Here is a 12,574-nt window from a genome sequence, read left to right on the forward strand (position 1 = left end):
ATTCCCACTTCAGTCTACAGCAGTCTAGACTCTCTAACAGCCCTGTTGTGGAACAGCTAATCAGCACAGCTGATGAAGCGGTGGGAAAAAAGGAGAGCAGAGGGGATAAAGGTCACGCAGGAGGTTTAAGACTGAGAGACAAAAACAAAACTCCTGGAAGAGAGAGAGCTGTGGAGAGGCCAATGAGGCATGCAACAACTGGCTACATTACATATGCGCTAGAGATGATCTGTCTTGGAATGATTATCGTCTTCCCTGTAGATATGCAAATAGGGATCAGTGCGGTTTGGGAATGATGTGAGTGGTGAAACTGGTAAGATAGTTCTCTAACAGGACGTGACTTTCAAACAAGCAAAAAAAAAAATTCCAACTGAATTAAAGGTTCTTTCGACCCTCTCAGCAGATAGCATGAATAATATGCCCTAGGCCAACTGCCAGTCAGTACCGACTCTCCTCCCTCTTGCTCTGAAAAGTGCTTTGTTTTCTGGGAGCTGTCAGACGGACTTCATGCAGGTTTTGGAGGGCTTTCCAACCTAGGACCACGTGCTTGACAGGCTGAATAAGAGGAAAAGGATTTCTCAAAACCACATCTGATAGTTGAATGCACATCTGTTTAATAGCAAGAATGTATGTATGTGTAATATGTTTGTGTGTATGGGAAGTATATGTATATACTATATATATATATGTGTGTGTATTTCTCCATCCCTGCCTCTCAATGTGTCTGTGAGAGCAATGATATAAGAACTATCTTGGGTTTAACCTTTCTCGCTACATGTTTTTGTGTAGAGGCTTTACTGCCTGTTATGACTCACAGAGTTGGAGAGGATGATAGATAATGTCCTGTGTGTTTAGTAATTACGCAGTCAGCCAAGCTGTTGCTCATTCATAGAAAGGCAGCTTTTCCAATTCACCACTTGGGGAGAATGTTTATACTTCATGGGCACATATTTATGGGTACAGACATTTTCTTTGGCACAGGATAAAGTTTTTAGTGTGAGTGCGTTTGTTCAGGAAATAACTTTTCATTCTCATGTGCCTTCAGAGATTTATCTGTTTTGCTATTGGTCTATCAGATCATATGATCGCCGTCTGATTTTCTGGCTCATATGGAGAGTTCAGCTGTTCATAAGCATAGTGTATAGCAGTCAGACGCACCTGTTTTGATGCATGGATGTCTACTTATGATTAGGGAATGGTTAGAACAGAGATGGATGGATAGTGACATCGAGGGACTGACCAGTGACGAGTAGACAACATCAGTATTTTTGTTCCGGTCTGCGCCTGACTGGAGCAGTAGTACAGTCTGGTTTTTACTCTGTGTGTATGATTTAGGCTGCGTGGGTTGTGTGTTTGTGTCTGGACAACAGCAGGGCCCGAGGCTTGAGCGTGATAGAGAGGTTAACCAAAGCATAACCAGAGGGCTGGAGTCTGGGTTTGCGGAGTGGAGTGTTTTGATGGTTTGTGTTATCTGTACTGGGAGCCTGAAAGCTCACGAGATGCAGCCACAGCCCTTGGGGGCATGAGTGATGTATGCTGTAAGGGGATGTGTGTCATGGACTGTTAAAAGGTGTTGGGGAGCTCCAGAAGAACATAGAAACACAGAAAACATTAGCAAATGCCCTCCTGGAACTGCTTAGACTGTCTGTTTTTGCTCTGTGTAATAAGCAGAAACATACAAAAACAGACATGCAGTGGCGTGAATATGTGTAGGAGGGCAAGGGCATCACACTGTCTGAATTAAAGGTATAATGAGATATGTGTGTGAAGGTTCCCTGAGAGAATATTGGAACAAGAAAATGGCATCAGTGGTCCATGCATTTGAGTGTATTAGTCCACATGGGGTGCTAATGCAACAGAAAGGTCATGGATAGACCATCCTGATGGAAAACTTGTAGGCCATAGAGGCCTGCAGTTCCCCAGACAGTGATGAGTCACTGTTAGTTGATTTGAAGGTTAACAACAACCAGTCTTCGTGAGTCAAACCTATCTTTCTTTGCTCTGGTGAGATATGTGTTAATAGTGGGAGAGAGTCGTTGGGAAAGTCTGATTTGTTTTACTTTGTGTCTTTGATACTGTATACATGATGTTTTGGGTGACTCATGCTTACTCACAATGACATTGCGGACATTTGTTTTTTTTCATGCTGCATTTGACTGAGAAAGGCTCAAGATTATGCAGGTTCTGCTTTCTGCTCTGGGAACAGAGGGAGGGTGGGACTGAAAAACTGGCAGAGTGAATGAGACGCTGGGACATCTGGTGTGGTTGTTTATTTACCCAGTAAGGAAGTGACAAAACAGTCCTCTTTCATCTGTTGGCTTTACTGGTTTATTTGTCCAATCAATAATTTAAGCCCATTCCTCTTTTTGCCATTCTTTCTTTGTACCACTGTTTCCCTTTTTCCATTCCAGTCTGCTTTTGTAATGTAATGCTTTTGTGACAGTACATTACAGGGCTGGTACTTCTTGATGAATCACTTAAATCAATGAGTCAAGGGCCCAAAACATCTTCCATTGCCCCTAGATTTCATGTCTATAAAAGGATGGATATGTGAAAGAGACATAACTATTTCATCAATTGTAGGTTGACAGTGAAATATTGTGGTAAAGGGGTTGAGTTCACAGTGGATGATTATACTTTTGTCTTTATCTTTAATGACCCTGATTCCTTTGCTAAATCATGCCAGCAATTGAGTAGATTTTCCTCATTCAGTACTTGCTGAAACTTTATCGCATTTTAGGTTGCCAACCTTTTGGGAAATATGCCCGTTTGTTTTTATTCCAAAAATTAGATGACAAGATTAATGCCCTTCTCAGGTTTGTGTGTTAGACTAAGTTTGGAGCTGGAGCCAGGTGAAAGCAATGAAACAGCAAGCTTGGCTCCCTCCAAAGTTGAAAAATGTGTCTACTAACACCTCTAAAGCTCAGTAATTAATACACTATATTTCATTTGTGTAATCCATACACAAACAAAAATGCACAGTAAAAACGATACAGGTACACCTCAAACATCTTGAAGTTCTCATCTCTCTCTCAGAATAAAACAAATAAGCATATTTCATATAACACCAGTGTTAGTTACCTATCTGAGGGGTTGCAAGGCAAAACTAACAAGCTAGGAAAGAAGAAGAACAACAGTGTTAATTTTCTCAGACTTTTCTCAAATAGTTTCTTTTTAATTGGGAAATATTGGAGAGTTTTACCTCTTCAGGACTCAAAACTATTAAAGTAAATCAATTGTTGAACTACTCACAGCTAATAGATGTACTGTATGCAACCTGTAATGATGGATCACAAATGACACAATCTGAACCCATCTGAGCTATCTGCCTGACGCTGATCTAGCCTCTGGGGGCAACAGCCAATATTTCGGGGCTTCCTGTGTAGGCAGTGGATATCCAGATAATGGATATCCGGCCCAAGACTTCCTCTTCCGTGTGCTGGTCTTTGTTTACAGTCCGATTAGCAACTTGAGAAGGTCCAGACAACATTTCAGCTAATCTCTATAAACAGATATACGCATATGAATGCAGATACATTTTTAAAAAAGCTAATAAAAAGCTAAATCGTTATCAGATCATAGCCGATGGGTTCCGAGATTGCATTTCGGCCTATGCGTTCCGCCTCTTTTGCTCTCTACACGTGATTGGTCAATATCACTTGGTCTACAAATGGACTACAAACAGAAACAAGAACGCTTCTGGTACCAAAATCTTGTCCCATTGCCTACAGATTCTGCATTCATATGCAGATATATGTTAATAGAGATTACAAGTGACATTGTGACATAAACTGATGTTTTAGTTGCCAAAATCCAACCCTTAGCAACTGTAATCTCTTCACTTGACAAAGATGTGAAAATTGCATGTTGAATTTATGCAAAAGGCCTTTTTAAAGCATACATTTTGAATTTTTATAGCAGAAAAAGTACAGGTGGAACTAATAGCATAAATAATGGCTCCCTTGTATTGTAGTTTCCCAATTAGCCATGTTACACAGTTCGAGGCTCCGACACTGACACACCTATATGTAGTAATGTTATTTGTCACACCTGTGCTTTTCCTGCTATGACATGTCAGAATGCTTGCTGTTAAATAGGCTTATGTTACTGTTGTGGTGGAAAAACATGATGTTAGAATAATTCCTGTCCATAACATGAAATATGAGTTTCATAGTTCACGCTCTTTTCATAGTAAAACTTCCTGTGTTGTCTTGTACAATCATAAATCCAGTAAAAACAATAGACACAGAAGAGTAATTAGACTCTTCTGAATAGAATGGATATCCAAATCATCTTTGCATGATATAAGCTGAGTGAAAAGTACGTGCAGCTGTTACAAAACACAGCTTTTTTTTTTTTTTTTGCCTATGGTTCCACTTCTCTCTGCTGAACCGTGAACTTTGGGAGTCCCCTGGCTCTCACATTGACTGTTTAGATTGAGTATAGCACTATTTGGCCTTCACAATGCAGCCCCACTCCGGCAGGACTTTCCCCTATCGAATTCATTGAGAAATGTTTACCTTCACACCCTAACATGCTGGGGTGGCCCCAGAGCATGAGGTTAATGGGCATAAATTGCAAGTGCTCAGCTGTGTGTACACTCAGATGTCAACTCAAAAACAAAAGGGCAGAGGTGTGATATCAAATGCATATACTGTACACTGTACATGTGCAGAAAAGCACAGAACCAAGGTTACATATTGTGGCTGCCTTTAAAATGACTGTCTGGCTGTCAGTGTTCACTGTTTTTACCTTCCACTGTGAAGATGAAACAAGATGAAATAATTCATATGGAGCGCTTGGTATGTGGTGCAATATGTGGCACAGATGTTGAAGATCTCCTTTCGAACATAAACAAAACCATTTCTTATGTCATACTGAGAATGTATGCTTCACATGATTTATTCTTTAGTTGGACTGTGATTTTCCTTTCATACTAAATATTCTTTATACATGATCAATCTTCACATGACTGCGGCTTGTAATAAAAAACATTAATGTCTCATCGCTTGTTTCTGGTTTCTTTGTGCTGTGATATACGTTAAGTTCATTTTGATTATTTCAAATATAACAGATAACTCAACAACCAAAACATGTAACTCTGCATTTGTACAACAAGGTACTTCTTGAACATCTCTATGTATAAGCTTGTCTTCTTGTTAGTATGTAAGCGTCTAGCCAGTGCTCTTATCCAAAGCAAAACAGTATGAATGACATGGCAGAGGATAATTCAGCAGGACATATACTGTAGCTTTTATCAACTTGGAACCTGGGAACTTATCATATTATGGTCTCACTAAGCGCATATTTATGCTGTTCAAATGTTCGTGGTGACTTTTACTGAACTCTTTTACAGAGGAAATGATTAAAAAAATGGCTTTTGAGTTGAGCTTTCATGTGTAATTTGGGCTCATATGTTGCATTTAATGGATGGACAGGGTTGGACTATATGAGGTGAATACCTCGTAGCTACTCTTTGAGGAGTGCAGATTTGCTATATTCAAGTCTGAAATGACATATACAGAATGCGTTTGCCTGTGAGTGTGCGCACGTTCGCATTATTGTCTGGCTTTGATGTTTTCTAAATCTGCGTGAATGCGTCATCATTGACTGTGCGGTCATAGTAAGCATCTTGCATTGATACATAGATGGTAAATTCTTTGGTGAGTCTCATGGGGGTTGATACAGCCGCGTGAGTCAGTGTGCCAGGATGGCCAATTTTAGTCAGCAGTCATTAACAAAAGGGAAGTCCGTTAATGTTGCTGAGCTCATCTACAGCTGCTCGGCACTGAAATGTGAAATATATTATCATTGCAAACACACACATACACACATGGCTGGTAAAAATAAGCAGTTTTGCAAGTTCTCGGAGACACAACACACACCAATACATTACTCAGTGTCTCCTGCTAGCTTCTTTTGTTCTTTGGGTCTTTTCCTTTTATTCTCTTTAACTCTTTTCAGGTTGAGGCCACATGTGCACTGGTGGAGCTTTGAACCTGTGTAGGATTAAGCGTGTCTGTCTGGCTGGATTCATTTGAAAACAGGGCATGGTGCGGCTATGGCATCTGATTCTTTCTGCTCTTCAGTCAGAAGTTGTTTTCCATCCAAAACGTCTATGCAAATAATAATATCTTGAATTGAAAACAGGAATGGAGTTAAATATGATTTTTTTTGTCACTTAATAGTAGTAATAATGTGATGATTGGTAATGAAAATACAGCGTAGAAGTTGATAATGAATTAGCAACATTTTGCACATCATCCCAGATATTCCCACTATGCTGTAAAAATGTCAGATGGCAAACAGCACTGCATGATCCATTCATAAGACACGGTTGAGCAGGTAATTTAGACATTACACACACATAACACATTCCATTTGTGTGTATTTTCATCTTCAGACAGCATGAAATGTGACCAATGACACCAGTCGTGAAAGCAGACTTCCAATTTGTGCATTACTAATCAATTCTTTTAATTGCAGGTGAATGTTTCTGTGTTATTGCCTGTGTTATGAGCTCTAACCCACACGATGGAAACACTGCTAATTTCTAATATATTTCTTGCAATATCTTGCTTGAATTATGTTTCACTATGGAAAATGGAGCTTCTCTCAGTCTCTTTCTTTTCGTCACAGGCTGCAAATAGATGAAAGGTGTGCACCATTTCCACCTAGGCGTCTCTGCATTGCAATTCCCCTGTCCTTTAACCAAGTTGCTCGGTTTAGGCGAACACAGTGAGAAATATAGCTCACCAAGCTGCTCTTTTTAATTCTTTCCAGGAGGTGAAAGAAAGGCCTGTGGTGGTAAACCTCTCATAGTTTTAGAAAGAATAAACAGTAAGCATTGTGAAGAAATAAATAAAACTGTAATAAAAGAGCTACACAGGAAGTTGGAGTTATGCACTGTTTTTTAAATTTTTTTAAATTTTCCAATTGAAAATGGAAAACTGCTCCAATATCAAAGGCAATCACAAAGGAAAACAAAAATATAGAGTTTACAAAATAACCTCAGAAATACTCTTGATTCCTTTTCCAAGACCACAGATTGACATTCTATGAACCGTATTTACCATAATTTACTCTCTCTTTTGTTTATAGGTGGCATTTCCTTTCATACAAAGGCTGACAGACGTATGACGGCATCACCAGTAAGTACAACACACACCTGATCTAATCTTTTTAAGTCCATAACAAATGGTGACTCACAGTACATCCAATACAGCAGTAACAACGACTGGGATAATATGACTCATGTCCATATATAGAATGGTGTTTTTTTATTGTGTGTGTCTTTGCAAATTATGAGATTCCCCAGTGTTTCATATAAAAATTTCTCTCATGGATGAAAATTTGTCTGCATCTTTGTGTTTACCCCTCCCACACGTTAAGGCCCATCCCTGACCACAGCCAATAGGGGATAATGCATGGTTGATGCTTTGCCCCTCCCTGTAAGATGTAAATCTTTTTTCTTTTTTTTTTCTCTGCTGACCACCACGCTCCCAGGAAAAGACAACAGTTTTCCAAATGACACGGTTGTAGACTTCCGATTACAGCCCTGTCACTTACTCTACCAACGTGTAAACACATGATGGAGAGACAGACAGAGAGAGAGAGAGAGAGAGAGAGAGACGAAGAGAGGGACAGAGAGAGATGTGCTGGGGTGTGTGGGCTGCTTTTTGTTTGCCACCAGACATCAGACCATTGGTTAGAAGGGCTAACATAAAAGTTATAACAACATGATGCCTTTAGTTAAGCTGTCTCACTGCACAAGCCTTTTGGCTCTCAAGAGGATAAGTGAACATAAAACAATAGACATAACTCATTAAATTATCTTGCGATGTCATAAGGACCCTATGTTCCACCTCAGCTGTTCTCTATATCTTCTATCTTGTTTTAAAGCAGCAGCAATAACATAACTTGCTGTAATCTGTTATACATTTTGATCCTACTGACAGCCTAGACATGTGCACTTTTGTCTCATATACTGCAGTATCTCCTTTAAAAGATGTTTAAAAAGGAGTGTCAAATGATACATTTCTCAATTATAGCCATCCAAATGATTATTACAATTGTTTGAGCCATCCACAGCATCTTTGTGATCCTGTGGCCTGTGAGAAGACAGTCCTAGTGCTGGCTTCATCTTGGCCTCCTGACCAAAAGTGTGATAATTTTAGATTGAAGTCTCTCACATGGTCTGGAGCAAGGACGGTATTTGGAAATAAACTTGGAATTTAGCTTAATTGCAGTTTACAGATTTAGGAGGGGCAGCGTTCTCTTCTTTATTTTCTTGCATAAATAGAGAGTGACTGGAGGCCAAAGACATGAGGTTTGAAACCCACAAAAGAGGTTAAAGAACGTCAGAGGCAGTAAGGACACTTTTGAGCCTGGCTCCTTTGCTCTGCCTAAGGCTTAGCCATGCTCTGCCCCTAATGTGAGATCCTTCTCTACGCTCACCATATCCATCAGATTTATTATTCCACCCAGGCTATTAGGTCTCCGCAGTAAAACTCGACTGTTACTTTTTAACTGCTTTATGCACAGCCAAGTTACAGTGTTTGCTTTTTTCAGATGCTAATTTCTGTTGTAGGAGGTGCAGAACGTTTAAGTTGGGAATTTTCCCCATTTTTGTTCAGCTGGATCTCCTCACAGCAAATGAATCCTCCTCTGAGGTCCTCAAACTCTGACAGCCTCCCTGCACACACTGTTTTGTCCAGATATTTCCCATTACCTCATTACCATTATTTGTAATTGCTCCCTGTCATTTCATAATTCTTCTTTTTATCTTTTTATCTGACCCTTACTCTATTTTACAAAAGCCTTTACTTAATTAAGTTTTTCCAATTAAAAATGAACACTAAATCAAACACACACACACACACACACACACACACACACACACACACACACACACACACACACACACACACAGATTTACACACACACAAAGTAAAAATGACAAAAAGTTGAAAAACAGTTGTCCGGCAGGTAAGAAATTGGCTAATCATAATCCTGAGAAAACAGAGAGGTTTTAAGTTTTCTTTTAAATGTGGAAACAGTAGTGAGTGATCTCAGGTCATCTGGTAGTTTGTTCCAGAGAGCAGGACCAAAGTAAGTAAAAGTTCCCTCTGAAGACCTGGATCTTATTCTTGGTTCAGTTAGACAACAACCACCACGTGACCTGAAGGATCTGGTTGGACTGTAGTCAGTGAGCAGGTCAGTAATGTACTGGGGAGCCAAACCATTAAGTGCTTTATAGACTATCAGCAGAATTTTGATCTTGATTCTGTGCTGTACTGGGAGCCAGTGAAGAGATTTAAGAACTGGTGTAATATGTTCGTATTTGCGTGTTTGCGTGTGTTAGTGTGACAGCACGATGTGATTTGTAACTTATGAAAATGATATCATGATATTGTTTTCTGGGATTTAGCAAACAGGCAGAGGGAGGAGATGTAATGGATGTGTTTCAGGTGGCGTACCAAGGGACAGGACATAAACTGTGAACCAGTTTAGGAGATTCAGTCTTCTTTCTCCCTCTCTTGCTGCATGGAGTGTGAATGATTGAGTATCTGGGCCTCCCTCATGGTCAAACTTGCTTGGATGACAGACATTAGATCAAGATAAATCTCATATTGAAACACTCAACACACTCACTAACATCTGTCATTTGTACCCTTGTATTAATGTTAAGTTTTACAGATGCAAACACACACACAAATACACGTGCACTCACTTGCATGTTTGCACACACACACACACACACACACACACAGTATGCATGTTGGAAGGAATGCTTTGTGAAATGAAGATAAAAGCTATATTCTAGAGACTAATTATGAGAAAAATGGCTGTTAATAGTGTGCTCTGCTGGAAAGGATGCCATCCAAACTGCAGTATGTCCACATTAGCTAGAAGCCATCACTGCCCCAGACCTGGAAAAATAGTCACTTCAAAGACGAGGTAGGTCAAACTCAAGAAAACAAGACCTCGGCACGGGACATAAATCACTATGTATAGCCTGGGTTGAATGGAGAATAGGGGTAGGTAGACGGGAGTGTGGGTGATGAAGAGGCTCGCTGGGAAGAAATAAGTAAGATTCAAGGAATGAGACCAGGGGTCTTGAGATAGGATGAACATGTAAGCTTTTGAATAGTCCCAAAGGATAAAGAAAAGACAGTGTGTGATTTGGGGCTGAGTGATTCAGGGAGGAAATGGTGAGTGACTGGGGCCTATGGAAAAACGTTTGTAGTAGATAAACAGGAAGAAAGGGAGGAAAAATGGAAAGAATGAAAAGTCAGTAGAAATAATTCATTTCATTGGTGGGAATTTCAGGTCAGCTGATAATGTTTAGGCGTAAAAGTTCATAGCTGGATTAGTAGATTTGTTTGATGATTATAAATCAATGAAGAGTGTGAATAAAGTAATATTGTGCAAGTGCAGGTGTGAATGAGTCATTATAAATGTTCTCTCCAGTTCTTGTTTGCACACATTTTTTAATTCTTTAACTGCAGATCCTGATTCATACTTCACTCTGTTTATCTGTAAATCTACCCGGCTCAAACCCAGATTTGGCTGAAACCTGAAGGGAACAACTAGAAGAATGAACAGCTTATTCACTGCTGTGTTTATGAACACACCGATTTATTTTCCTAAAGGAGTTGCTGTAACTGTTATTTTCTCCCCAAAAAATAGACCAGTATATTACCATTCCTTTAATATAATAGGCAGATAACACGGTCCTGTTTCCTTGGAATTACAGTCATATGTAATTAATTTACAATAGAGATTTTGTTCAATGAAATTTTTTTTCCAATATACTGCAACAGAGGCCAGGCTTCATTTCCTGTGTTGTGCATCAAGTCAGCGTTGACCTTTTCGAATAGTCCTTTGATATTTAACAGCGTAGGATGACATTTTGGGAAAAACGCTCATTAGATTTCTCACAGTTCGTTGAGAGCACCAAATTCCACTCACGTCTCTTTGTTGAGAATGAAGCTAGAGTCAGGAGGTGATTAGCTTAGCTTAGCATAAATACTGGAGACAGGCAGGAAGAGCTAGCCTGTCTCTGTCCAGAGTTTAAAAATCTGCCTGCCAGCACCTTTAAAGCTCAGTTATTACCACTATATACCATGTTTGTTTAATTGAAACACAAAAAGAAATGGAAAAAAAAAAACAAGTGGAGGTGCAGTGCAGGGATGTCCACCATGGTGACAATAACAAGTGACTGATCCTTACCCTGAAATAGCTCCAGGATGTAACTCCCTGTAAAACCACAACTTGTCATTTTTAAATTTCTGTTTGTGTGCTCATTAAACAAATAAAATATAATGTATTATTTAGTGAGCTTTAGAAGTGCTGGTAGATGGATTTTGTTACCTTTGGATAGAACCAAGTTAGCTGTTTCCCCTGCTTTCAATTTTTATACTAAGCTAAGCTAATGCCCTCCTGGCTGTAGCTTAATATTTAGAGGACACATATGAAATTGGTATCTATTCCTTTAACTAGGACCTTTAACAAAGTGTTATAGTTTTCAGACCTTCACCATACCTTAAGCATACGCCCATGACCACAATGTCTCACTAATCTTACTGGTGGTTTTTTGAGTTGCCTAAACAATGATCATAAAAACACCATCAATGCATTCAATATGAACACTTTGTATCATAATGACCATTTTGCAGATGCAGTCAATATACACATTTTGTCAACATATAGCTGTACGGTGCAAGATCAGGCATAGAGAAAGTGCTTTTCACTACCTCTACCCATCAAGAGGCCTTTGTAACACTGTTTGCTCGCAGTTTACATTCTAATCCTTACCTGTCCTCGTTTTTGACATCTGTGACTGCAGTCTAAGCATCTGTAAATCCAGCATTTCATCTGTAGTATTTAATGTTTACCATCTAGAGGAGACCCTTTTGAGCAGAGTCTGGTTTACCTGTCAGTGTGAATGGTTGGAGAACACCTCAGAGAAGGACTAGTGTGAGCCAGTTTTGTTACTGTGTTTGTTCTTCCTGTTCACTAACCCTCCCCTGCTTGAGAGCTTGGTGGGTGATTGACAAGTGGGAGTGATGCTCGGGGTCACAAAGCGTGCAGACCTGAGGAGTAGGACCCAGTTTCATGACCGGACATGCAGGCTGACACTCCAGTCTTATTTGCTAGTGACAGACAAGTGGTTTATTAGTATAAGAAGGGTGTGGATCTCTGACCCAGAGAGTATAAGAATTCATGACTAATCAATAAGTTACACTTTCCCATTTCTGGACTGTGGCACAGAGATGAATACATCATATCTATTTCATCATAAAACATATCAAGGATTTTATTTAATACCTCTAATCTTCAAAATATTTAACAGTTGTGATCATATTTTTCAATAAAAAGATTTCACAGTTGATGGTGAAACAGTATTGTCTTCTGTCTTCAGTTAATTCTTTTCTAAAGTGCGTCTTTGTTGTTTGTTAGCAATTCCTCTCTTCTGACATTCAAGCCTTTTTTAAAAACAAGCATGAATGTTTAACCTCATATTCACTCAGTCTGCAAACTCTGCATTTAGTTCTTTCACATCGAACAA

The 12,574-nt window shown here is 39.4% G+C and overlaps 1 protein-coding gene across 2 annotated transcripts in view; it reads left to right on the forward strand.

Annotated features, from left to right (window-relative positions):
• The window catches only part of LOC137182847 (zinc finger protein 469), a 198,436-nt gene that overhangs the window by 107,282 nt on the left and 78,580 nt on the right, over positions 1–12,574 (forward strand). For both annotated transcript variants that reach the window (XM_067589378.1, XM_067589379.1), the window contains one exon: positions 7,102–7,151. The gene's annotated coding sequence lies outside the window, so the exon portion shown is untranslated. The remainder of the gene's footprint in view (positions 1–7,101; positions 7,152–12,574) is intronic.

Source organism: Thunnus thynnus, chromosome 5 (genome assembly GCF_963924715.1).
Source record: "Thunnus thynnus chromosome 5, fThuThy2.1, whole genome shotgun sequence".
Classification (NCBI taxonomy): domain Eukaryota; kingdom Metazoa; phylum Chordata; class Actinopteri; order Scombriformes; family Scombridae; genus Thunnus; species Thunnus thynnus.